We start from the raw sequence: 26,921 nt of genomic DNA, 5'->3' as shown, positions 1-26,921 counted from the left end.
ATCTAAGAATCTCTTCAATATTTCTATTGGTAGTGTGGTCCATGCACTCACCACTCTCTGCGTAAAAAAAAAAAACCTGTCTCCAACATCTCTCCTATACTTTCCTCCAATCGCCTTAAAATTATGCTCCACGTATTAACCATTTCTGCCCTGGGAAAGAAAAGAATCTCTGGTTCTCCACCCGATCTATACCTCTTATAATCTTGTACACCTCTCTTATCCTCCTTTGCTCCAAAAGGAAAAGTTCTAACTCACTCAACCCATACCCTCTAGTCCAGGCAGCATGCTGGTAAATCTCCTCTGCACCACTCTAAAGCTTCTATATCCTTCCTAGAGTGAGGTGACTAGAACTGAACACAAAGTGTGGTCTTTCTCCGTGTCACACAACAGAGAAACTGGCTCTTTGGCTCACCAGGTTCATGCTGACTAGTTTATCATTCCAACAATGAGCCCATTTTATTCTCTAAACTTCCCCCAGCCCCAGAGTCCAGCACTCACCTTATATCCTAGGGGAATTTTTATCTTTTAGAGGTATGGTGACATAATGGTTAAATTACTGGATGAGTACTCCAGTGCTGTTGGCTAATAATGAGGAGACGAGTTTTAATCCCACCATGTTAGTTGGGCAATTTAAATTAATTTAAGTTGTAATAAATAGCTATGTTCAGTGATGTTCACCGCAGACTGACTGATCCATTATAAAAATCAATCTAATGCTCTTCAGGAGAGGAAATCTGTCGTCCTTTCCCTGTTTGGTCTCTTGTGAGATTTAGAGCTGCAGCAAAGTCGTTAGTTCTTCTCGGTCCCAGGAAAAGCCCCACAACAGTCACTCAAGGGTAATAAGTGAAGGTTAGGTAAAAGAAAAATGGAGGCTGTGTGGGAAAGAAGGGTTAGATTGATATTGAAGTAGGTTAAAAGTTCGGTGCAACATCGTGGGCCCTAAGTCCTGTACTGTGCCGACCTGTTTCTATGTTCTATACTCTGATCTTTAGTTTTTTTGTCTCTCCGATCTTTTTCCTGTTTACCCATGGCGGTGAGGGGCTGGGGAAGCACTTGTTGGTAAAACCTGTTTGATTTACCAATATCCAACGGAGAAGGAAACCTACCTTACCCGGGCCATGCCTTCAGTGGACTCCTGCTGGCCTCCTGAAATGACCTAACACACCACTTGGTTTATGAGTGATGGACACCTACACCTTGTGAGAACAGAGAACGTTCAAGTGAAAGGCACGTGGATGAAAGAAAGTTGGAGAGCTATGGGGTAGGCACATGGATGAAAGAGAAATAGAGGGTTGTTAGGGAGGAAAGGATTAGATTGATTTTAGAGCAGGCACAATGTCATGGGTCATAGGACCTGCCCCGAGCTGTATTATTTTTCGTTCTGTCACCCTTCACAGCAACTCTGACATTTCCTGAATGAGTAAAGTACGAAAGGGTGAGATGGTTTTCTTTTCTTGAGGTGGGTGAGCAAGAGGGAGTCACAACAAACTGCAGATGCTGGAATAGAGAACAAAAAACCAAACTGCTGGAGGAACTTAGCAGATCGGGCAGTAAGGGAGGGAAGGGGTGGGGGGTGGTGTCGGGGAGAATGATGGTAAAAGACGAAATAGGCAGAGGAGTGAGAAGAGGGACAGAGGGATGGGCTACAACCATAGATTTACACAGCATGGAAACAGCCCTTCCAGCCTAACTGATCTATGTTGACCAAATTTCCCATCTAAAATATGCATTCGTCCCATAATTTTCTCTACTCCTTTCTTACCCATGTACCTGTCCAAGTGCCATTTATATATCGTTTAAAGTAGCTGCCTCAACCACTTCCTCTGGCAGCTCACTTCATATATGATCCACTCTCTGGGTGAAAAGTTGCCCCTCAGGTTCGTATTAAATCTCTCTCCTCTCTCCCTAACCCATGGCCTCTAGTTGTTCAATCCCTAACCCTGGGAAAAATTGTGTGTATCACCCTGTCTATGACTCTCATTATTTTGTTCACCTCTGTAAGATCACCCTCATTCTCCAATGCTCCCATGAGTAAAGTCCCAACTTGCATAATCTCCCTCCATAACTCAGTGCCTTAAGCCCTAGCACCATCCTTGATAATCTCCTCAGCACTCTTCCCTGCTTAATGACATCTTTCCTTTAGCAGGGTGACCAAAACTGAAGACAATATGATAAGTATAGCTTCACCAATGTCTTGTACATCTCCTACTCAGTGTAGTGACCGATGAAAGCCACTGTGCCATTAACCTTCTTCACTACCCTTTCTATCTGTGTTCCACTTTCAAGGAACGATGTACTTGTTTTCCTATGTTACTCTGTTCTCCATTCACCGTGGGTGCAAGCGGGCTTTATCCACTGAGACTCGAACTAGACGTCATGGGTAGGTAAAAGGTGAAATATTTAAGAGGAACATGAGGGAAAACTTCAATCAGAGGGTAATGAGAATATGGAACGAGCTGCTGATGGAAGTGGTGGACGTGGGTTTGATTTCACCTTTTAAGAGAGATTTAGATGAGAGGGTTATGGAGGGATATGGTCCAGGTGCAGGTCAACGGGACTCGGTGGAATAATAGTTCAGCATGGACTAAATGGGCCAAAGGGCCTGTTTCTGTGCTGTAGTGCTCTATAATTTTCTGACTATTGAAGCCCTATCCTGATTTATCTTGCTAAAATGCACCACCCTGCTCTCAGCTGAAATAAGCTCCATTTGTCATTCCTCGGCCCACGTACCGAACAAATCAAAATCTTGATGACTGTGTATTACACCTCCTATTCTGGTGTCATCTGTAAACTTGCTAATCGTACCTTGTACATTCTCATCTAAATCATTGATGTGGATGATGTGAGCATATGAGGGTTGATGCAGACAGTATCTGTGATAAGGTGATGGATGTGGGAGGAGCTGTGGCTGACACAAGGGGGGGTTTTGTCTTGTTGGCTGGAGTGTTGCAACCAGCCATAACAATCAGACGTAGAATCAAAAGGCAAATGTGGTGAATTGTCAGAGAGTGAGGCAGAGTCATGAAGATGGTGGGAGGCAGCAGATAATATCACCAGGGATTGGTGGGCAGCCGTTAGATATTTGTATATAGCAATGCTTTCTTTCCACAGTTCTGCGCCTTCCAGGATGTCCTGTTGTAGGAAAGACGTCATTAAGCTGGAAGGAATATAAAGCAATTATAAGATGATATTGCCAGATTTCAAGGCCCTGAAGAGAGGACTTCATTCCTCGGAGCCTAGGGAACTGAGGGTGTGACTGTGTAGGGGTGTGAAAACACAGGGAGGATGAATACACACACTCTGTTTCCTGGGAAAAAGAATTTTAAAAACTAGAGGCATTAGGTTTAAGATGAAAAGAAAAGGGGCAAAAAAAAAATATGCAGAGGGTGGTGGGTATTTTATTTTATTATTTATTGAGAGATACAGTGAGGAACAGGCCCTTCTGGCCCAGCAACCCACCTACTTAACCCTACCCTAATCACAGGACAACTTACAATCAGCAATTAACCTACTAACCAGTTCGTCTTTTGAAAGTGGGCGGGGACCAGAGCACCCAGAGGAGCCCACATGTTCACTGGGAGGATCACCTTACGGACATCATCGGAATGGAACTTTGAACTCCACCCTGAGCTATATTAGCGATGCTCTAACCGCTACGCTGCAGTGTTGGAACAAGCTGCTGTGGAGTTGGTTAGGGCAGGGAAAATGACAGCATTCAGAAGATAGAATGAAGAACACTACAGTACAGTAAAGGCCCTTTGGCCCACAATTGTGCTGACCTTTTAGCTCACTCAGTCTAACCTTCCTCTCCTGCACAGCCCTCCATTTTTCTATCATTGATGTGCCTACAGTGGCATGCAAAAGTTTGGGCACCCCGGTCAAAATTTCTGTTACTGTGAATAGCTAAGCGAGTAAAAGATGACCTGATTTCCAAAAGGCATGAAGTTAAAGATGACACATTTCTTTAATATTTTAAGCAAGAAAACTTTTTTGTTTCCATCTTTTACAGTTTCAAATTAATAAAAAAAGGAAAAGGACCCAAAGCAAAAGTTTGGGCGTCCTGCATGGCAGTACTTAGTAACACCCCCTTTGGTAAATATTACAGCTTGTAAACGTTTTCTGTAGCCAGCTAAGAGTCTTTCAATTCTTGTTTGGGGGATTTTTGCCCATTCTTCCTTGCAAAAGGCTTCCAGTTCTGTGAGATTCTTGGGCTGTCTTGCATGCACTGCTCTTTTGAGGTCTATCCACGGATTCTCAATGATGTTTAGGTCAGGGGACTGTGAGGGCCATGGCAAAACCTTCAGCTTGCTCATCTTGAGGTAGTCCATTGTGGATTTTGAGGTGTGTTTAGGTTCATTATCCTGTTGTAGAAGCCATCCTCTTTTCATCTTCAGTTTTTTACGGAAAGTGTGATGTTTGCTTCCAGAATTTGCTGGTATTTAATTGAATTCATTCTTCCCTCTACCAGTAAATGTTCCCCGTGCCACTGGCTGCAACACAAGCCCAAAGCATGATCGATCCACCCCCATGCTTAACAGTGGGAGAGGTGTTCTTTTCATGAAATTCTACACCTTTTTTTCTCCAAACATACCTTTGCTCATTGTGGCCAAAAAGTTCTATTTTAACTTCATCAGTCCACAGGACTTGTTTCCAAAATGCATCAGGCTTATTTAGATGTTCCTTGCAACCTTTTCAGTATACATGTAATGAAGTAAGATAATGTTTATATTTTTATTTTGAAATATCGTCAATTCCCTCCTCTTCCTCCGCAGATGCTGCTTGACCCGTGGAGCTCATCCTGCAGATTGTTCCCTGCTCCAGATTCCAGCATCTGCAGTCTCTTGGGCCTCCACTATCCCACAGTGCTTTAGGTCAATCACTACACTCCCGAGTGTCCCTGTGAGAACTTTCACTGTGACTTGTGTTGTGTGGAGGTTGGTGGGGTGAGGGGTTTAAACCCCGGGGAGTCCTACTCAGCATTGCAGAGCATGCCTGCTCCCAGAGCCTTCGTTCCAGCTGCTGGTTTAAGTTATGTTTTGACACAGACTGGGTTAATTCCAATCCAAGACAACATCAGCTCATTATTATTTCAAATTAAACCTGCTAATACCGTGTAACCTTCTTCACCTGCGACTGATGAGAACACTGGAAGGTTCGGACTCTGGAGCCGCAGTGTTCCTGAAGGGCAGGGCTCACAGCTACACACTTGAGAAATGGAATGCAAATTAGTGGAACCTCTGTATTCCAAGCACTCCCTTCCCTGCTTCCTAATGCTGGGAAGTGTGTCCATGACACACGAGTCTGCATGACTAGCACGTAACTAGTTCAGACTGGGGGCTGTTGTTCATCTGCAAATTTCACCTGTGAAAGCATGGGTGCACATTAATTTTCATAGAATCATCTAACATGGTAGCCTAGCAATTAGCACAACACCCTATAGTAAGATTGGAGTTCAATTCCCGCCGCTGCTTGTAAGGAGCTTTTATGTTCTCCCTGTGACTGTGTAGGTTTCCTTCGGGTGCTCTGGTTTTCTCCCACACTCCAAACATGTGTGGGTTAGGGTCAGTGAGCTGTGGGCATGCTACGTTGGTGCCAGAAGCGTGGCAACATTTGCACTGCACAATTTTGATTTGGTCTGACGCAAATGACACATTTCACTGTATGTTTCTATTTACAAATGCAGTTTATCTTTAACTTAAAGTTAATCTTAATCTTTTGGAAGTGAAAAAAAAGAAATGCTGAAGTGACAATAATGGAAGAGGTAGAATTAGGACCATAAGATATAGGAGCAGAATTAGGCTATTTGGCCCATTGAATCTGCTCCACCATTCCATCATTGCCGATTTATTATTCCTCTCCTGCCTTCCCCCTGTAACCTTTGACGCCCTCTCTAATCAAGAATTTATCAACCTCCACTTTAGTTATACCCAATGATTTGACCTCCATAGCCATCTGTGGCAATGATGGCTACAGATTCACCCATCCTCTGGCTCAAAAATGTCCTCCTCACCTCTGTTCTAAAGTCACATCTATGTATTCTGAAGTTTTGCCTTCTGGTCTGAGACTCTCCCACAATTGGAAACATCCTCTGCACGCCCACTCAATCCAGGCCTTTCAATATTCAATGAGTTCCCCTCTAAATTCCTGTGAGAACAGGCCAAAAACCTTCAAATGCTCCTCATACACTAACCCTTTCATTTGCATGTGCATTCTTATGAACTCCCTCTGGATTCTCTCCAGTGGCGTCACATCCTTTCTTAGATATGGGGCCCAAAACGTGTCCTGCATATGGCACACACAGCTGACATGGTATGCTGGCATGCAGGGAGAGTGCACAGGGGTTGCTTTGACGTGACAGTGTTGAGTGCTTCTGGAGCTCCATTCGTCCAGGCCACTGGACAGTGTTCCATCACACTTTTGGGCCGTGCCATTGTGGAAAGGCTTTGCAGTGTCATGGGGTGGATCGATTGCCAGAGGCTCAGGGCAGTAGAACTACTGAGAACACAGTATTAAAGCCAGCACCAACCCAATGGGCAGAAACATAACAGATATAATAGTTCTGCTGCTGCTCTAACAGCCTGGAGCTGTGCACTTGTCGTCTCACCATGGTAAATCAATAAACCCAGTTCAATAAAATAAATTTGCTTTCCCAATAGAAGGGCTTCAGGGAACAGAGGCTGTTTGTAAGTCCCGCATACCGCGATGATGATAACTCTGAAGTAGCAAGGCAAGAGGGACTCAACAGGTGAGTTTGTCCCACCCAAGAGGGAGCAGGCTAAGGTGCTTTCTGTGGCTCCTGCATTCCAAAGTGCTTTACATAGCTTTACGCAGTGCTTTTTGTGGCACAGAGGCATAGTGTAGCAGTTAGCTAAAATGGAGAGGCATAGTTTTGAGGTGATTGGAGGAAAGGATAGGGCGGATGTCAGAGTAAGGTTTTCTGCACAGGGAGTGGTGGGTGAGAGAGGCAGATACAGTAGAGGTTTTTAAAAAGCTCTTAGATAGGCACATGTAGGACGGCTATAGAGGAGAGAAGGGTTAGATTAAAAGGATAAAACATCATGGTGGGTTGAAGGGCCGGATTATGCTGCATTATTTTATGTTCAATGCAACATTACTACGGTAACTGTGGAGGCCAGGTCTTTATGTATATTGAAGGCAGAGGTTGATAGATTCTTGGTTGGTCAGGGCAGGAAGGGATACGGGGAGAAAGCAGGAGACTGAGGCTGAGAGGGAAAAATGGATCAGCCATGATAGAAACATAGAAAACCTACAGCACAATACAGGTCCTTCGGAACCTCAAAGTTGTCCCTATAACATGTCCCTACCTTAGAAATTACTAGGCTTACCCATAGCCCTCTATTTTGCTAAGCTCCATGTACCTATCCCAAAGTCTCTTAAAAGACTCTAACGTATCTGCCTCCACCAAAAGTGGAAATTGAGTGCAATAAAGTTGGACTTCACCTAAACGCTAAAAAGACAGAGTACATGGTGTTTAACTGCGACGAAGGTACTCTCAAGACTGTAAAGAATGATACCATTAAGAAAGTCTTTGACTACAAGTACCTCGGGTCAAGAATAATGAGTTCGGAGAAGGACATAAAGATACGGAAGGCACTGGTGTGGAGGGCTATGAACGACATGAAGGAAATCTGGAAGTCGAACCTGACCAGAGGGCTTAAAAAGAGGATTTTCATAGCAGTCATAGAGTCCATTCTCACGTACGGACGTGAGATGTGGACACTCACCAAGACGATACGAAAGTCTCTAGATGGTTACTATACACGAATGCTCCGGATGGCTCTTGACGTGAGTTGGCAACAGCACATGACGAACGTCGAGCTCTATGACAACCTACCGATGCTCTCCACTAAAATCGAGGCGAGAAGACTGCATCTAGCGGGGCATTGTCTACACCACCCCGAGCTACCTGCCAGCCTAGTCATCATATGGGAGCCCAAGCACAGGAGGATGAACCCTGGGCATCTTCCCAAGACTATGGTCAACACGCTCCTAGAAGACAGCGGTGCGGCTAATGTAGATGAACTGAACACACTGAGAGGGAGAGGGAGAAGTGGAGAGTCCGTCATCGTGCCCGACGCTGGCCCCTGAGGCCTGAGTTGCCATAGTAGTAGTAGTACCATTGCCGGCAGCCCATTCCATGCACTCACCACTCTCTGAGTGAAAAACTTACCCCTGACATCTCCTCTGTACCTACTCCCCAGCACCTTAAACCTGTGTCCTCTTGTAAGAATCATTTCAGCCCTGGGAAAAAGCCTCTGACTATCCACATGATCAATGCCTCTCATCATCTTATACACCTCTATCAGGTCACCTCTCATCCTCTGTCGCTCCAAGGAGAAAAGGCCGAGTTCGTTCAACTTGTTTTCATAAGGCATGCTCCCCAATCCAGGCAACATCCTTGTAAATCTCCTCTGCACCCTTTCTATGGTGGAACGAACTCAATGGACCAAAAGGCCTAATTCTGTTCCTATATCTTATGGTCTTATGGTAACATTAGCCAGGTTCAATTCCCTCTGCTGCCTGTATGGAGTTTGTCTGTCTCCGCGTGACCACATGGGTTTCCACTAGGTGCTCTAATTTCTGCCACACTCCACAGGGTACGGGTTAGTAGGCTAATTGGTCACATGGGAGTAATTGCCTTTTACCGTGGTATATCTCTAAAAAAGATCTAAGTGACCTGTTTTTGAATAGTAGTCCTTGTTGTAATTTGTGAAAGGCAACCTCCTTAAAAGCAAACAGTTTGATTTGATTGGATGATCTGTGGATGAGTTGTAAAGTCAAGATGAAGGTCGACACCACCACGGGACAGGTAATGATGAGGGGTTGTCTGAAGGTGTGCTGGGGTTACGGAGGACTGATGGCAAAGAGTGATGGTAGAAGTCCGAGAGAGGTTGACGTGGAGAGCCTGAAGACTATATTACAAAAGGTCATCGAGTCTGTGTGATGTCAGCAGAGGGATTTCTGACTGTGCAATTCTCAATGCTGGGGTACACTGTCAAAGTGTAAGTTGTGGCTTGTGGATGTAATGAGTCACCGGATGTGGAAAACAGGCATGAAAGTGTAAGATCAGGGTTCTGCTATCTGTCAGGAGTGTGTATATTCTCCCAGTGACCGTGTGGGCTTCCTCCAGGTGTATGGTTTCCTCCCACATTCCAAAGACATATAGGTTAGGGTTAATAAGCTGTGGGCATGATATGTTGGTGCCTGAAGCATGGTGACAACTTACAGGCTGCCCCCAGCACAATCTTAGACTGTGTTGGTCTTTGGCATGAATGAGGCATTTCTCTCTGTGCTTCGATTTTCAATGTACATGTGACTACTAAGGCCAATCTAGTCTATTCTGGTGGAACGTTTGAGAGTAGTATGGCCTCCTTTACTTCAAGTATGAGGTTGGAGGCGTGTATGTTCTGAAAGAATATTCTCTCTTTATTTCAGCCTAGCTCATGATGATGAGGATTGGTTCATATGTCTGATGGCATTGGTAATGATGTGGAAATGGCCTAATTATGCCCCTCCATCTAATGTGTTCTGGGAAGGGTCTGATCATTGAGCCTTCGAGCTCTTGTATCTTCTTCCAGAAGGGAGAAGATTAATTTGGTAAATTGGTAAAAAATGGTTTATTATTGTGACATACAGAAAACGCTGGAGGAATTCAAGAAGATTTTAACTTCTTCAGGTGTGGCATACCTCAATGATATTTGCAGTGGCGCATCAAATCATAGATACAAGATGTTCTGCAGATGCTGGAAATCCTGGAGATCAGTGGCCCGATTTCAATGAGGGTTGGCAGAGTGTCACAGCTAGTGACACTGCCTCTCAGCTCCAGGGATTGTTTTGACCTCGGACACCATTAGTGTTGAGTTTGTAAGTTCTCCCTATGGATTTCCTCCGGGTGCTCCGTTTCCTCCCACATCCCAAAAAGGTGTAGGTTGATAGGTTAATCAGGCACTGTGATGCTTCAGCCAAGCTCACCAATGTCTCTACTTAAGGAATCAGGTATTTCCTCAATGATCTTCACCAATTTGTACAGGTGCATCATGGAAATCATCTATCTGGGTGCATCACAGCTTGGTAGTGGAATTGGAATTGGTTTATTATTGTCACATGTACGGAGATACTGGAAAAGCTTGTCCTGAATACAGATCTGGCTACTACACAGAGGATTGAAGTAGAATCAGCCGAAACAGTAACAATGCAGAATAAAGTATAAAAGATACAGGAAAAAGTGCAGTGCAGGTAAACGATAAAGTGTAAGATCATAACAAAGTGAGCTGTGCTATCAGAAGCCATCCTTGACCCTGGTGGTACATGCTTTTGGGCTTTTGTATCTTCTGCCCGATGGTAGGGGGAGAAGAGAGAATGCCCAGTTTAGATAGGGTCCTTCCTTATGCTGACAGCTTTACTGAGCAGTGAGAAGTGTAGACAGAACTCATGGAGGGGAGGCTGGTTTCTGTGATGTGCTGAGCTGTGTCCACAACTCTCTGCAGTTTCTTGTGGTCTCGTGCAGAGCAGTTGCCGTGCCAAGCTGTGATGTACCTGGGTAGGATGCTTTCTGTGGTGTAGGGATAAAAGTTAGTGAGGATCAACGGGACACAAGAACGATCTTGGGAATGTTTGGTGGCTGTGGGCCTGTACTCTACCCGCTGGAATTCAGGAGAATGAAGGGCAGGGGGATCTCATTGAAACATATCAAATATTGAAAGGACTAGATAGAGTGGATACGGAGAGGATGTTAGGATCAGAGGACTCAACCTCAGAATAGAAGGAATTCCATTTGGAACAGAGATGAGGAAGAAGTTCTTTAGCCAGAGGGTGGAACAGATTTGATAGGCTGAGTGGCCTAATTCTGCTGCTAGGGCTTCTGGTCTAAGAAATATCTTCAGAGAGGGATGGTGGCCAAGCTAATGAAGCTCTGTTAAACCACATCCCAAGTCAGTTGCTAACATTGACAGTTGTGGGTTGATATTGAAAGGTCCTTTTCAGTGGGTGCCCCACTCCTTTGGTCTGATTCATTAAATGAACCATTTTACCCAAAGGCTCCCTCCTCTTTCTCTTGCAGGTTCCACGGGAACATAGAGACAAGAGTTGCAACACGCTTGTGATGCAGCCACGGTAAGTATTTAAAATCCTTTTCATTTTTGTATGTTAGTAAGCTGAGTCTTGGTTCCATCCACCATCATTAGTCATCCTAATTCACGATGCCCCTTTGTGGCCAAGACATGGTGAATCAGATGCCTTTTTTTTTCTGGTCACATTGCTTCCATTGATTTGTAAAAGAGGGCCTCAGCAGCAAACCACTTGGCAGATCGGACACAGAGGATATTCATGGAGTCAGGATCAGAATTAGGTTTGCTACCACTGACAAATGTCATGAAACTTCTTGTTTTGCGGCAGCAGTATGGTGCAATACATAAAATATAATTTATATATATATATATATATATATATATATAAAATTAAATGTCATAGAAATAGAGAAGAAGTAGGGGTCATGGGCTCATTATCTATTCAGAAAACTGATGGTGGAGGTGACAAAGCATTGAGTGTGCATATTCATGGTCCTCCCTGACGGTAGCAATGAGAAGCAGGCGGTAAGGATCCTTAATGATGAAAGCTACCTTTATGAGGCATCACCTTTTGAAGATGTCCTCAGTGCAGGAGAGGCTTGTGCCCATGATGGAGTTGGCTACACTTGCAAACTTCTGCGCCTTTTTCAAATCCTTTGCAGTGGCCCCTCCGTACCAGACAGTGATGCAACCAGTTAGAATGCTCTCCATGGTACATCTGTAGAAATTTGCTAGAGTGTTTGGTGCCATACCAAATTTCATCAAAGTCCTAATGAAATATAGCTGGCATGACTTTGTCATAATTGCTTCAACATGTTGGGCCCAAGTAGAACCTTCAGAGATGTTGACAGCCAGGAACTTGAAAATGCTCACTGCTGACTGGTGCGTGTTCCTTTGACTTCCCCTTCATAGAGTCAAAAAATCATACGACACCACCACACAGAGACAGGCCCTTTGGCCCATCTAGTCCATGCCGAATTATCAACCTTCGACCTGCACCTGGACCATAGCCCTCTATATCCCTCCCATCCATGTACTTATCCAATTTTTTCTTAAATGTTGGAATCAAACCCAAATCTCACACTTCCATTGGGAGCTCATTCCACACTCTCACCACCCTCTGAATGAAGAAGTTTCCCTCATGTTCCCCTTAAGCATTTCACCTTCCACCCTTAACTTATGATCTCTAGTTTTTGTCTCACCCAACCTCAGTGGAAAAAAGTCTTCTTGCATTTACCTTATCAGTACCCCTCATAATTTTTTATACTGTACCTCTATTGAATCTCCCCTCATTCTTCTACACTTAAGGGAATAAGGCCATAACCTTTCCCTATAACTTAGGTCTTCAAGTCCTGGCAACACCCTTGTGAATTTTCTCTGCACTTATTGACATCTTTCCTGTAGGTAGTGACTAAAGCTGCACACAAAACTCCAAATAAGGCCTCACCAACATCTTACACAACTTCTACAAAACATGTTAAATCCTGTACTCAGTGCTTTGATTTAAGAAGGCCAACGTGCCAAAAGCGTTCTTTACTAATCTATGCACCTACAATGCCATTTTCAAGGAATTAGGGATCTATATTCTGAGATCCCTTTGCTCCCCTGCACTCCTTACCCTACTGCTCCCTTAGAATACCTTCCAATAACTTACCCACTGATGCCAGGCTCACTGGCCTATAATTTCCTCGCCTTTCTTAAACAACGGAACAAAATTACCTATCCTCCAATCCTTTGGCACCTTATCCATGGCTAAGGATGCTTTAAATATCTCTCCCAAGGTCCTTAGAATTTTTGCACTTGCCTCTCATAGGGTCCGAGGGAACACCTTGTCAGACCCTAGGGATTCACCTTAATTTGCCTCAAGACAGCTAACACCTTTTCCTCTGTAATCTGTATAGGGTCTATGAAGTCGATGCTGCTTTGCCTCATTTCTATAGACTCTGTGTCCATCTCCTCAGTAAATAGAGATGCATAAAAAGATCCATTTAAGATCTTCCGGCTTCACTGCAGAGATGACCACTCTGATCTTCCGGATGACCAATCTTGTCCCTTGCTATCCTTGTGCTTTTAATATACCTGCAGAAGTCATTGGAAATCTCCTTCATCTTGTCTACTGGAGTAACCTCATGTCTTCTTTTATCCCTCCTGACTTCCTTCTTAAGTGTTCCCTTGCATTTCTTATACTCCTCATGTCCCTTACTGAAGTCCAGATTCAGTTCCTTGGTCTTAAGCAATGTGAGTGCAGCGTTGCAACGTTGTGTGCAAAGTTGTTATTGTGACACCACTCAATCAGGCGATCTATCTCATGGGGAATGGGAAAAGTGACTCAGCTTGGAAGGGCGTAGCTGTGTGTGAGGACTTTGGAAGGTCAAGTAAATCTTGTGGAGTAGTCAGACAGGGCCAAGTAGATTGACAAAGGGTTGGTAGATTTACATTGAGATATACCTCCTGTACATAATTAAGTGGCCATTGAGTGTATGCTAGTGATCTTCTGCTGCTGTAGCCCAGCCACTTCAAGTTTTGACAAGTTCTGTATTCAGAGATGCTCTTCTGCACACCACTGCTATAACCTGAGTTATTGTCACCTTGAACCAAACTGGCCATTCTCATGAATTCTCCTGACCTCTCTCATTAACAAGGTGTTTTCATCCTCTCAATGGCTACTTTCTGGATGTTTCTTTTTTGTTTTTCACACCATTTTCTGTAAACACTAGAGACTGCTGTGTGTGAAAATCCCAGGAGATCAGCAGTTTCTAAGATACTCAAACCACCCCGTCTGGCACCAACAATCATTCCACGATCAAATTTCTTCCTCATTCTAATGCTTAGTTTGAACAACATCTGAACCTGTTGACCATGTCGGCATGCTGTTGTGCATTGAGTTACTGCCACATGGTTGGCTGTTTAGATATTTACATTAACAACAGGTGTACCTAATGAAGTGGCCGCTGAGTACAGTTTCATGGGGACATTGAACTGTGTGGCAAGGTTTGTGAAGTGGGGCGGACAGGGCCTGATAGACTTACATTGAGAAATACTGTATCTATCCTTCTGTCATTTATCTTTCTCTGAGCTGCTTGCTGGCTCAGAACCCGGAGCCCTCACCCTTCACACCTACCCCGTTCCCTTGATGTGAGTGATTGAAGGGGTGCAGCAATGGGAAGACAATTCTACCTAATCCAGCTTTCCTGAAGTCACAGAGTTGTACGGAAGGGGAACATGCATGCCGATCTTTTCAGCTGGTATACACTAATCCTGTTTGCCTACATAAAGGCTGTATCCTTATACCCCTGTCTAAATATCTCTCATACTTAATCATTGTATCACAATTTCACCTCAGACGGTGTGTTCCAGATTTCAACCTCCTGTTGTGTAAAAACATAACTTCCCCTCAACCCCCCCTTCAAAACTCCTTCCTCTCATCTCATGAGCATACTTCTTGCTGCCTTGGTAAAGCAGTTAGCATAATCAAAGACCCCACCCACTCTGTATATTCTCTTTTCTCCCCTTGCTCTCATCATCAGTAAGACAAAAGAGCTGATTGTGGACTTCAGGAAGGGTAAAATGAAGGAATACATACCAATCCTCATAGAGGGATTAGAAGAGGAGAGAGTGAGCAGTTTCAAGTTCCTGGGTGTCAAGATCTCTGAGGACCTAAGCTGGTCCCAACATATCGATGTATTTATAAACAATGGAAGACAGTGACAATACTTCATTAGGAGTTTGAAGAGATTTGGCATGTCAGCAAATACACTCAAAAACTTCTATAGGTGCACCGTGGAGAGCATTCTGACACAGGACCAAAAGAAGCTGCAGAGGGTTGTAACTTTAGTCAGCCCCATCATGGGTACTAGTTTACAAAATACCTAAGACATCTTCGAGGAGCATTGTCTCAGAATGTCCATTATTAAGGACCTCCGACACCCAGGGCAAATCCCTTTTCTCACTGTTACCATCAGGCAGGAGATACAGAAGCCTGAAGGCACACACTCAGCGATTCAGGAACAGCTTCTTCCCCTCTGCCATCCAATTCCTAAATGGACATTGAACCCTCAAACACTACCTCACTTTTTTAATATGTATTATTTTTGCTTTTGCATGACTTAAAATCTGTTCAATATACATATACTGTGATTGCTTTATTTATTTATTATCTTTTCTTCTTCTTCTTCTATATTATGTATTATATTGAGCTGCTGCTGCTAAGTTAACAAATTTCACGACACGTGCCGGTGATAATAAACCAGATTCTGATTCTTCCAATGGCAGAAGATATAAAATCCTGAAAGCATATATGTCTAAACTGCAGGACAGATTCTATGCCATCATTATCAAATGCATCTCTTGTGTGATAAGATGGACTCTTGGCTTCATGTTCTACCTTGTTATGATCTTGCATGTTCACCTGCACTGCACTTTCTGGTAGCTTTTACACTGTATTCTGCATTGTTAGTGTTTCACATTACTTTCTCCGTATGCACTGTAAAATGATCTGATCTGTATGAACAGTATGTGAGGTTTCTTTAAATGTTTTAGTTGTCACAAATACATCGAAACATACAATGAAATGTATCGTTTGCTTCAGCAGCCACACAGTCTGAGCATGCAAGACAAGCCTTTCACTGTATCTTGGCAAATGTGACAATAACAAACCAATCCCAATACTTTGCAGTCAGAGACAAAACACTGGCTTGTTCTGTTCATTCTGTTCATTTAACCCCTCACCAGAAATTAAACTGGGGAATTAACAGGTACACTAGGCGTTGAGTCAACATCTGAATTCAGCTTGTTCAGTAAATTGTCAATTGGTTTCATTAGTAATTGCCACGCAACAACTGAGTTGTTAGTGAAAATTCACTTGTCTAGCAGTTCCCTTTTATCATCAGCTGGATTCAATGGGTACCTCTTCAGAAGCATTCCAGAGGTTTGAGAACAAACATTCCAATCCCGTGCTGAGGGGAGCTGCTGTGTTGGTAAATTGGCTTAGTATGGTCACATGTAACAAGCTACAATGAAGAGGTCCTGATGAAAGGTCTCAGCACAAACTGTCGACTGTTTGTTCCTCTCCATAGATGCTGCCTGACCTGCTGTTTCTGCAGCATTTTGTGTGTGTTACTGTGGATTTCCAGCGTCTGCAGAACCCCTCGGGTTTATTACAGTGAAAAGGTTTTGTTTTGCATGCCAGACAGACAGATCACTTTCGTACATTGAGGCAGTAGAAGGAAAAGCAATAACAGGTTGCAGATTAAAGTGTTACAGTTACAGAGAAAGTGCAGTGCAGGCAGGAAACAAGATGCAAGTTCATATTGAGATAGATTCTGAAGTCAAGAGTTCATCTCATCATGTTTACAAACCATTCAATAGTCTTATAACAGTGGGATAAAAGCTGTTTTTGAGCCTAGTGGTATGTGCTTTCAGGCATTTGCATCTTCTGCCTGATGGGATAGGGGAGCTGAGAGAGCATCCGAGGCAGGTGAGAGGGTCTTAGATTGTTTTTTGTTGTCCGAGAAATTAAACTGAAGATTCAAGATTCAAGTTTATTTACCGTGTGTACACTGAACCATAGGGTGAAATGTGCTGCTTGTGTTAAGAACTAACACACCCTCCAGGTTGCTTAGGGCAATCCAGAATTATCAGCACACATTTTGGAGCCAACAAAGAATACCCACAATGCTCAGCACAATAACACAGAACACACACAACAAGCAATAAAATAACTGCATTCCTCCCTCCCACCCACGTACCCCGGGACAGGCCTTCTGCCTGCTGTCTTGGACGCAAATTTCTGGTGGAAATCTGAAGATGCTGGCAATGGCATCCCGGATGATAACTATTCTTCTTTCAGCATCAGTAAGGCAGACTATCTAGTCGTCAGTACATTGCTGTTCATGAAGTCCAGATTGGCTGCCACGTTCCATACATTATAACGTCATAGTAGCTATGTTGGGAAACACAATAGCTATACAATTAACATAAATGTACCCAATGTACACGACATAATAAATTGAAACAAAGATAATATATTGGAATTTCCTCTCCTATCAGATTTCTTCTTCTTAAGACCTTTAGCTTTTCTACCTATCACATCTCAGCTTCTTAATTGATCTCTCCACCCCCCACCCACTTGGGTTCACCTAACACCTGTGAGTTGTACTCCTTCCCCTCCCCCCACCTTCTCATTCTGATCTCTTCCCCCATCCTTTCCAGTCCCAATGAAGGGTCTAGGCCTGAAATGTTGACTGTTTATGCCTCTCCATAGATACTGGTTGACCTGCTGAGTTCCTCCAGCATTTTGTGTGTATTGCTAATGATATTATTACAAGCTGAAAGAGAAAGGGAATATAAAACCAACACGATGTGGAAGCAGGATCTTTAACCCGACTGGTTCCTGGTGGCCAAAGTGCCCATTTGTCTGCATTTGCCCTATAACCCTCAACCTTTTCTATCCGTATTTTAAAAGTTGTTATTATACTTTCCTCTGGCAGCACATTCCATATGCGCTCCACTCTCTGTGAAGATGTTGATGTTCAGGTCCCTTTTAAATCTTTTACCTCTTACCCTCCAGTTTTTTGTTCCCTTTTTCTGGGAAAAGACTCCATCCACACCCCTCATAATTGTATACATCCGGATTAGATCACACCTCAACCTCCTGCATTTCAAGGACTAAACATAAGTTCCAACCTGTTTGAAGATGACACCACCATAGTGTGCCAAATGTTAAATAATGATGAGTTGGAGTTTTGGAAGGCGATCGTGAGATGGTGCCTGAAAACAACCTTTTGCTCATGTCAGCAAAGCAGAAGAGCTGATTTTTGGATGGTATACAGTGTTGTGAAGTGTATACAAAAACCTGAGGCGCAAAGGGACTTGGGAGTCTTCGTGCAGGATTCCCTGAAGGTTAATTTGCAGGTTGAGTCTGTGGTGAGGAAGGCAAATGCAATGTTAGCATTCATTTCAAGAGGACTAGAATGTAAAAGCAAGAATGGAATGTTGAGGCTTGATAAAACACTGGTGAGGCCTCACTTGGAGTGTTGTGAGCAGTTTTGGGCCCCTTATCTCAGAAAGGATGTGCTGACACAGAGAGTTCAGAGGAGGTTCACGAGACTGATTCCAGGATTAAACAGCTTGTCATATCAAGAGGGTTCAATGGCTCTGGGCCTGTATTCACTGGAATTCAGAAGAATGATGGTGACCTATTGATAGAGTGGATGTTGGGAGGATGTTTCCTATGGTGGGAGAGTCTAGGGCCAGAGGACACAGCCTAGAGGGGCATCCTTTTAGAACAGAGATGAGGAAGAATTTCTTGAACCAGAACGTAGTGAATCTGTGGAATTTGTTGCTGTGGACGTCAAGCCACTGGGTATACTTAAGGCAGGGGTTGATAGGTTCGTGATTAGTCAGGGCATGAAGGGAAGGCAGGAGATTGGGGCTGGGAGGGATAATGAATCAGCTGTGATGAAATGGTGGAAGAGACTTGATGGGCCAAATGGCTGAATTCTGCTCCTGTATCTTATGGTCTTATGGCCTTATTGACACACAATCCACCTTGTTACGACCTTGGATTGTATTGTCTCCCTATACTGTACTGTCTCCATAATAGTAACACTTTATTCTGTATTCTGTTATTGTTTTCCCTTGAGCTACGTCAATGTACTGATGCGATAAAATGATCTGTATGGATGGCATGCAAAACAAAGAATTCACTGTACCTGTGACAACAATAAACAATTTACCAATTTAAATATAGTCTGAACTAATATTAGTGCTTTCCGGGTGAGTTCGAGAACGTGATGGCAGTGGAGAAGAAGCTGTTAGTGAACATTCCGGCTCCTGTACCTCCTGCCTGATGGCTGCATACAGAGGAGGATATGGACAAGATAGTGGGGGTCCTTAATGATGGAATTCACCTCCCTGAGACATTGCCTCTTCTCTTCTAAAGAGGGTGTTGCTGCGAAAGGGTTAACTGTCATCAGGGTGTTACATGCCCCTGGTTCTCTGTGGCCTGACAAAGCGATGCAGTCGGAGTTGAATAGGCATAGATTCAGCAGACAGTGGGAATAATGAAAACTATTCACAATTAGACAAGGACACAAAGAGTAATTCTGGGCAGTCGCACACACATATGGAAATCTCCCAGACAAAAGGGCAAATCCAGTTTCTACTGCTATTCTTGCAGACAGGGTAGACAGTGTCATCCTGTCCTGATGGCTTTCTCTGAGCTGAGGTCAGGAATCTGCCACCAGACATCAGCAGCTGAATCTTTCATCGAGTGAACACACAAACATAGGAATGAGGGGCACGAGGAGCCATTCAGCCCCTTGAGCCTGTTCTGTCGCATAATATATATGCTGCATTCCTGCTGGCCTATGGGAAACTTTAACCCCTCTTATTATGCAAAATATCTAACAACTGTTAGCTTGTCCAGAGGAAGTTCATGAAAGTGATCCTGGGAATGAAAGAGTTAACGTATGAATTGTTTGATGGCTCTGGGCCTGTACTCACTGGAGATTCAAATGAGGGCAGATTTCATTGAAACTTATCGAATAGTGTAAGGCCTCGATAGAGTGGACGTGGAGAGTTTATTTCCTACAGTTGTGGTGGGGGGGGGGGGTGGTTCTAGGACTAGAGGTCATAGCCTCAGAATACAAGAATATCCCTTTAGAACAGAGATGAGGAGGAATTTTTTATCTGGAGGGTGGTGAATCTGTGGAATTCATTGCCACAGATGGCTGTGGAAGCCAAGACATTGGGTATATTTAAAGCAGAGGTTGATAGGTTCTTGATAGGTAAAAGTGTCAGGGAGAAGGCAGGAGGATGGGTTTGAGAGGGATAATAAATCAACCATGACAGAATGGCGGAGTGGATTCGATTGGTCTGCCTAGTTCTGCATCTATCGTATCGTCTCATGGTCTTTTCGAAAACTATGATAAACATGTACATATATACAGTGGAAAACACTCTTGACCAGGTGCATCGTGGCCTGGTTTGGAAACTCCAATTTGGAAGAATGCAAGAGGCTTCAGTGACTGCCAGACACAGTCAGCTCCATCATGGGTACAGTTCTGCACACCATCAAGAACATGGACAAGAGGCCATGTTTCAACACCAGAGATCCCACCATCTGGCTATTCCCTCTTCTGATTCCTGCTATCAGGTAAGAAGTACAGGAGTCTGAAGTCCCACACCTCAATAATCAACAACAGCTTCTTCCCCATTGCCATCAGGTTCTTGAAATGACCTGAAAAATTGTAACACTACCTCCAAATATATTTCTTTGTTGTCCTTTTCATGTTATTACGCAACTCCCACAAAATGCTGGAGGACCTCAACAGGTCAGGCAGCATCTACAGAAGGGAATAGACAGTCGACATTTTGGGCAAAGATTGTTCATCAGGACTCCTGGCCGGAAATGTCAACTACTTATACCCCTTCATTGATGCTGCTTGACCTGCCGAGTTCCTCCAGCATTTTTGAGAAATTTTGAGAGTGCAGAGCTTGTATGTTCCTGTCAGGATTAAAGGCAGGGTGAATAGGAATAAGGAACCTTGGTTCTCAAGGGATATTGCAACTCTGATAAAGAAGAAAAGAGAGTCGTATGACGTGTATAGGAAGCAGGGAGTAAATAAGGTGCTTGAGGAGTATAAGAAGTGCAAGAAAATACTTAAGAAAGAAATCAGGAGGGCTAAAAGAAGACATGAGGTTGCCTTGGCAGTCAAAGTGAAGGATAATCCAAAGAGCTTTTACAGGTATATTATGAGCAAAAGGATCGTAAGGGATAAAATTGGTCCTCTTGAAGATCAGAGTGGTCGGCTATGTGCAGAGGCCAAAGGAAATGGGGGAGATCTTAAATAGGTTTTTTGCGTCTGTGTTTACTAAGGAAATGGCCATGAAGTCTAGGGAATTAAGGGAAACAAGTAGTGAGATCGTGGAAACTGTACAGATCGAAAAGGAGGAGGTGCTTGCTATCTTGAGGCAAATTAAAGTGGATAAATCCCCAGGACCTGACAGGGTATTCCCTCGGACCTTGAAGGAGACTAGTGTTGAAATTGCAGGGGCCCTGGCTGAAATATTTAAAATGTTGCTGTCTACAGGTGAGGTGCCGGAGGATTGGAGAGTGGCTCATGTTGTTCCGTTGTTTAAAAAAGGATCGAAAAGTAATCCAGGAAATTATAGGCCAGTAAGTTTAACGTCAGTAGTAGGTAAGTTATTGGAGGGAGTACTAAGAGACAGAATCTACAAGCATTTGGATAGACTGGGACTTATTAGGGAGAGTCAACATGGCTTTGTGCGTGGTAGGTCATGTTTGACCAATCTATTGGAGTTTTTCGAGGAGGTTACCAGGAAAGTGGATGAAGCGACGGCAGTGGATATTGTCTACATGGACTTCGGTAAGGCCTTTGACGAGGTCCCGCATGGGAGGTTAGTTAGGAAAATTCAGTCGCTAGGTATACATGGAGAGGTGGTAAATTGGATTAGACATTGGCTCGATGGAAGAAGCCAGAGAGTGGTGGTAGAGAATTGCTTCTCTGAGTGGAGGCCTGTGACTAGTGGTGTGCCACAGGGATCAGTGCTGGGTCCATTGTTATTTGTCATCTATATCAATGATCTGGATGATAATGTGGTAAATTGGATCAGCAAGTTTGCTGATGATACAAAGATTGGAGGTGTAGTAGACAGTGAGGAAGGTTTTCAGAGCCTGCAGAGGGACTTGGACCAGCTAGAAAAATGGGCTAAAAAATGGCAGATGGAGTTTAATACTGACAAGTGTGAGGTATTGCACGTTGGAAGGACAAACCAACGTAGAACATACAAGGTTAATGATAAGGCACTGAGGAGTGCAGTGGAACAGAGGGATCTAGGAATACAGATACAAAATTCCCTAACAGTGGCATCACAGGTAGATAGAGTCGTAAAGAGAGCTTTTGGTACATTGGCCTTTATTAATCAAAGTATTGAGTATAAGAGCTGGAATGTTATGATGAGGTTGTATAAGGCATTGGTGAGGCCGAATCTGGAGTATTGTGTTCAGTTTTGGTCACCAAATTACAGGAAGGATATAAACAAGGTTGAAAGAGTGCAGAGAAGGTTTACAAGGATGTTGCCGGGACTTGAGAAACTCAGTTACAGAGAAAGGTTGAATAGGTTGGGACTTTATTCCCTGGAGCGTAGAAGAATGAGGGGAGATTTGACAGAGGTATATAAAATTATGATGGGTATAGATAGAGTGAGTGCAAGCAGGCTTTTTCCACTGAGTCAAGGGGAGAAAAAAACCAGAGGACATGGGTTTAGGGTGAGGGGGGAAAAGTTTAAAGGGAACATTAGAGGGGGTTTCTTCACACAGAGAGTGGTAGGAGTATGGAATGAGCTGCCAGACGAGGTGGTAAATGCGGGTTCTTTTTTAACATTTAAGAATAAATTGGACAGATCCATGGATGGGAGGTGTATGGAGAGATATGGTCTGTGTGCAGGTCGGTGGGACTAGGCAGAAAATGGTTCAGCACAGCCAAGAAGGGCCAAAAGGCCTGTTTCTGTGCTGTAGTTTCTATTTTGTGTGTGTTACTCTGTATTTGAAGCATCTGCAGAATCTCCTTTGTTTATGACTAATGTTATGTTTATTTTGTCATGTAACTTATGCATAATTTATGGTAATTTCAGATAACTGGAATGTTTGTCACATTTGTAGGTACAGTCCTGCACTGTAAAAAACTGATTTTCATTGCATTTATTATGTGTGCCTGACAATCAACAATAAATATAAACTTGAAACTTTAGCCTTAAAAATATTCAGACTCTGCTACCTTCCCCATCTGAGAGAGAGTGTTCCAAAGACTCCTGACCTTATGAAAGACAAAAAAAAGCTTTACCTCCAATGAACTAGCCCTTTGCACTAGTCCTTTTACCTCCAAAGAACTAGCCCTTTTATCTCCAATGGACTAGCCCTTTTATTAATGGGCTCTTGTTCAGAATTTATCTCCAAGAGGAAATATCCAGTTTGTAAAAATCTCTCAGGATCTTACATGTTTCAAGAAAATCTCCTTTCACAGGTATATTTACAATATTTAAAAGGCACTTTGACAGGTACGTTGAGTTGAAAGTTTCGAGGGATAAATATTAAAAATTAGCTTCAGCTTTATTTGTTACAAAACATCAAATTCTAACAGTGAATGCATTGCTTTGCATCAATGACTCAAACAGTCCAAAGCAAGTGTTAGAAACACAGAAACATAGAAAGTAGGTGCAGGAGTAGGCCATTTGGCCCTTCGAGACTGCACCGCCATTCAGTATGATCATGGCTGATCATCCAACTCAGAACCCTGTACCAGCCTTCCCTCCATACCCCCTGATCCCTTTAGCCACAAGGGCCATATCTAACTCCCTCTTAAATATAGCCAATGAACTGGCCTCAACTATTTCCTGTGGCAGAGAATTCCACAGATTCACCACTCTCTGTGTGAAGAAGTTTTTCCTAATCTCGGTCCTAAAAGGCTTCCCCTGTATCCTCAAACTGTGACCCCTCGTTCTGGACTTCCCCAACATCGGGAACAATTTTCCTGCATCTAGCTTGTCCAATCCCTTTAGGATTTTATACGTTTCAATCAGATCCCCCCTCAATCTTCTAAATTCCAACGAGTATAAGCTTAGTTCATCCAGTCTTTCATCATATGAAAGTCCTGCCATCCCAGGAATCAATCTGGTGAACCTTCTTTGTACTCCCTCTATAGCAAGGATGTCTTTCCTCAGATTAGGGGACCAAAACTGCACACAATACTCCAGGTGTGGTCTCACCAAGACCTTGTACAACTGTAGTAGTACCTCCCTGCTCCTGTACTCGAATCCTCTTGCTATAAATGCCAGCATACTATTCGCCTTTTTCACCACCTGCTGTACCTGCATGCCCACTTTCAATGACTGGTGTATAATGACACCCAGGTCTCGTTGCACCTCTCCTTTTCCTAATCGGCCACCATTCAGATAATAATCTGTTTTCCTATTTTTTGCCACCAAAGTGGATAACTTCATATTTATCCACATTAAATTGCATCTGCCATGAATTTGCCCACTCACCTAACCTATCCAAGTCACCCTGCATCCTCTTAGCATCCTCCTCACAGCTAACACTGCCACCCAGCTTCGTGTCATCCGCAGACTTGGAGATGCTGCATTTAATTCCCTCATCCAAGTCATTAATATATATTGTAAACAACTGGGGTCCCAGCACTGAGCCTTGCGGTACCCCACTAGTCACCGCCTGCCATTCTGAAAAGGTCCCGTTTATTCCCATTCTTTGCTTCCTGTCTGCCAACCAATTCTCTATCCACATCAATACCTTACCCCCAATACCGTGTGCTTTAAGCTTGCACACTAATCTCCTGTGTGGGACCTTGTCAAAAGCCTTTTGAAAATCCAAATATACCACATCGACTGGTTCTCCGCTATCTGCTCTACTGGTTACATCCTCAAAAAATTCTATGAGATTCGTCAGACATGATTTTGCTTTCACAAATCCATGCTGACTTTGTCCGATGATTTTGCTGCTTTCCAAATGTGCTGTTATCACATCTTTGATAACTGACTCTAGCAGTTTCCCCACCACTAATGTTAGGCTAACCGGACTATAATTCCGTGGTTTCTCTCTCCCTCCTTTTTTAAAAAGTGTTGCTGTGCTATGGGCCAAATATGTGCAAAGTGGACTAGGATCTTGTGCAAAATATGTGCAAAGTGGACTACGATCTTGGCCGGCGCGGATCAGTTAGGCTGAAGGGCCTGTTCCTGTGCAATACGACCCTGAAACTCCATGACTCATGTATGTTCCTGCTGATACAAGCTTGGACTGTTTAATCTTTCTTTTTGAACAGCCACCCACCATTCCCATCTTCTCATATGAAAGTCTAGGATCCAAGGATCAAGTGAAGGGACCATAAAACCATAAGGTTAAGACATAGGAGCAGAATTAGGCCATTCAGCCATTAGAGTCTGCTCCTCCATTCCATCAAGGCTGATCCCAGATCCCACTCAACCCCATACACCTGCCATCTCACTATATCTTTTGATGCCCTCACCAATCAGGAAACGACCAACTTCCATCTTAAATATACTCACGGACTTGGCCTCCACCACAGCCTGTGGCAGAGCATTCCACAGATTTACTACTCTCTGGCTAAAAATATCCTCCTTACCTCCATTCTAAAAGGTCGCCCCTCAATTTTGAGGCTGTACCCTCTATTTCTGGATAGCCCCACTTTAGGAAACATCCTCTCCATATCCACCCTATCTAGTCCTTCCAACATTTGGTAGGCATTCTTCTAAATCCCAGTGAGTACAGGCCCAACGCTGCTAAATGCTCCTCATATGTTAACCCTTTCATTCCTGGAATCATCCTTAGGAACCTCCTCTGGACTCTCTCCAATGCCAACACATCATTTCTGAGATATGGGGACCAAAACTGTTGACAATACTCCAAGTGCATCCTGACAAGTGTCTTATAAAAGCTCAGCATTATCTCCTTGCTTTTGTATTCAATTCCCTTTGAAATAAATGCCAACATTGCATTTGCCTTCTCATTTACAGACTCATTTTGTGAATTAACCTATTGGGAGTCTTGCATGAGGACTCCTAAGTCCCTCTGCCATTCTGATGTTTGACCTTCTCCCCATTTAGACAATAATCTGCACTATTGTCCCTTTTACCAAAATGTGTTATCATACGTTTCTCAACACTCTATTGAATCTGCCACTTTTTTGCCCATTCTTCCAAATTGTCTAAGTTCTGTTGCAATCACATTGCTTCCTCAGTACTATCTACCCCTCCACCTATCTTTGTATCATCCGCAAACTTTGCCACAAAGCCATCAATTCCATTGTCCAAATCACTGACAAACAATGTGAAAAGTAGCCGTCCTAATACTGACCTGTGTGTAACACCCTAGTCACTGGCAGCCAACCAGAAAGGGCCCCTATTGTCTGATTTATCCCATTCCTTAAAGCCCTTTACTATTCAGTAATTTACCACACCAATTCTAATATGGTCATAATGGGGACAAATGGGATCAACAAAGATGGACCAAAATGGCAGTATGGCTGTGATGGGCTGAAGGGCCTGTTTCTACCCCCTCTTTGACTCTATGACTTTTATAAAACAGAAATAAGATATTTGGTGAGGTTGTGAATTAGTTGTGACCACTGATAACAGTTGGGTGACTGAACATAATTCACTCTGATTATGTTTGCTAAGCTTATGGCAGCTGTGCAGTCTCTATGCAAGAACACAGTCTCACTGCGTGTTTGTTCTCTCCAAAGCAAGTATTGTGTACAGCAGTGCATATGGGTGTATGCATGCACTTGAGTATGTGAGAGCATGTGTGTGCGCACGCACATGTGTGAGGGTGTGTTTTTGTGTGCTTGTATGTGAGAGCATGTGTGTGTGTTTGTATGTCTGTATGCGCGAGCAAATATAGTTGTGTGTGTGTATAAATATGAGATTGCGTGTGTATGTGTTTATGAGTGTAGACATGTGAGCCTGCGTATCTGCATCTATGATTAAGAGTGTGTGTGCGTGTGTGTGTATATTTGCAAATGCACACACATATGTGCATTTGCAAATGTGCATGGAGGGAGAAACTGACATCACTGTGAACGAATTAGAAGTTTGTTATTGCTGTAAGCTATCTTTAATTCTTCCTTCATGCCCATCAAGTGCCCGCCAGATTTTGCTGCTCGCCTACACACCAGGGCATTTTAAGATAGCCATTTAATGGACATCATTGCTGACTCAGGATATGTATCTGAAGCACTGCACACACTGTGCATCTAGCATTGTCAAAGCCCCCTCCCA

The 26,921-nt window shown here is 43.5% G+C and overlaps 1 protein-coding gene across 2 annotated transcripts in view; it reads left to right on the top strand.

Moving 5' to 3' along the window:
* Positions 1 to 26,921, top strand: part of sema5ba (sema domain, seven thrombospondin repeats (type 1 and type 1-like), transmembrane domain (TM) and short cytoplasmic domain, (semaphorin) 5Ba) — a 539,592-nt gene that overhangs the window by 126,432 nt on the left and 386,239 nt on the right. For both annotated transcript variants that reach the window (XM_072260941.1, XM_072260942.1), the window contains exon 2: positions 11,081 to 11,133. The gene's annotated coding sequence lies outside the window, so the exon portion shown is untranslated. The remainder of the gene's footprint in view (positions 1 to 11,080; positions 11,134 to 26,921) is intronic.

The sequence above is a fragment of the Mobula birostris genome, chromosome 6, assembly GCF_030028105.1.
Source record: "Mobula birostris isolate sMobBir1 chromosome 6, sMobBir1.hap1, whole genome shotgun sequence".
In the NCBI taxonomy this organism is placed as follows: Eukaryota; Metazoa; Chordata; class Chondrichthyes; order Myliobatiformes; family Myliobatidae; genus Mobula; species Mobula birostris.
The sequence above is the reverse complement of the archived record's forward strand: the minus strand, read 5'-3'. Positions and strand labels throughout refer to the sequence as shown.